Consider the following 1,488-nt stretch of genomic DNA (forward strand, 5'->3'; position numbering starts at 1 on the left):
TCTCAGCAAAGAGATTTTTGTATATTTCTTTTCAAATATTTGACCTCAATAATTGTTAATAAAATTTACAATATCTGCAGGGGGTGGGGGAGGGTGAACTGTTTTTGACAGTTCATATTGTGCAGGAACTTTAAAAGAAAAACCTGTTTTCATATAATTGGAACAAATGAAATGGTCTCAATTGCACTTATGCATTGAGAGCGCTGATCGTCCCTCTGTCTTTGTAAAAGGGACAGGGGCACCACTAAGATACAGCATTTCTAAAACTTACTTTCCTAGTTCAGAAGAGCTTTATTGTAATACCAGTATCTCTTTATTTAGCAATAAATCCTTTATTCTTATCTAGATTTTATCCATATCAACAAAATCTAATTAAAATTAATATGTAACAAATAAGCTCATTATAATAAAGAACTCTTTCCATTAACTAAGTTACACATTTTAATCATACATATAGAATGAACTAACAATTGGCAAAGACACTGGCCATCTAAGCTTGAAGGGGAAGGTTCATCACATTCAATGGTAATTTCTGAGAGGGTATAAAATGTGCAATTTTCATCATATATGTCAACTTGTTGGTATATAAACTTTAAATTGTCATTCTTTCCTATATAACTAAGTTGGTAAACACTCCTACTGCCACTAGATATATGGCTCCCTTGATGATATCTCAAGCATATTCTATTATGGTTCAGGCATATTCAGTCATGAAAACAGCAGAATATCAGTTAAGATACATTTCTCTTCTCTAGTGCACATGGAACATTCTCAAGGATTGACCACATACTGGGACACAGAGACAGCCTCAACGAATATAAGAGGGTTGAAATCATACCAACTATATTCTCTGATCATAAGGCTTTGAAGCTGGAGATCAACTGTAAAAAGAAATCAGGAAGAACCACAAATATATGGAGATTAAATAACATGCTGCTGAAGAATGACTGGGTCAAAGAAGAAATAAAAAGAGAAATCAAGAGATACATAAAAACAAATGATAATGATAGTACAACATATTAAAACTTTTGGGATATGGCAAAAGAAATCATAAGAGGAAAGTTCATATCATTACAGACCTATCTCCAAAAACAAGAACGAGCCCAAATAGGCAACCTAAGACTTCATTTAAAAAAAAAAACTAGAAAAGGGCCATCTATGGCCAAACCACCCTGAACAAGCCTGATCTCGTCTGATCTCAGAAGCTAAGCAGGGTCAGGCCTGGTTAGTACTTGAATGGGAGACCACCTAGGAAGACCAGGTGCTGCAGGCATAAAAGATAAAAAATAAGGGATTGTAAGCTGACAAGGTCCTTGCAATCTGTGAGGTCAACCAAGGGTTGCCTAGCCTAAAAAAAAAAAGAAAAAAGAAAAACTAGAAAAAGAACAAATGAAGCCTAAAATCAGCAGAAGGAAAGAAATAATCAAAATTAGAGCAGAATTAAATGAAATTAAAGAAAAAATAGAAAAGTAAATGCAACAAAGAGCT

The 1,488-nt window shown here is 34.0% G+C and overlaps 1 pseudogene; it reads left to right on the forward strand.

Annotated features, from left to right (window-relative positions):
* The first annotated feature begins 1,154 nt into the window (after positions 1-1,154).
* Positions 1,155-1,273, forward strand: LOC111732172 (annotated as a pseudogene).
* The last annotated feature ends 215 nt before the right edge of the window (positions 1,274-1,488 follow it).

The sequence above is a fragment of the Pteropus vampyrus genome, unplaced genomic scaffold (genome assembly GCF_000151845.1).
Source record: "Pteropus vampyrus isolate Shadow unplaced genomic scaffold, Pvam_2.0 Scaffold11, whole genome shotgun sequence".
In the NCBI taxonomy this organism is placed as follows: Eukaryota; Metazoa; Chordata; class Mammalia; order Chiroptera; family Pteropodidae; genus Pteropus; species Pteropus vampyrus.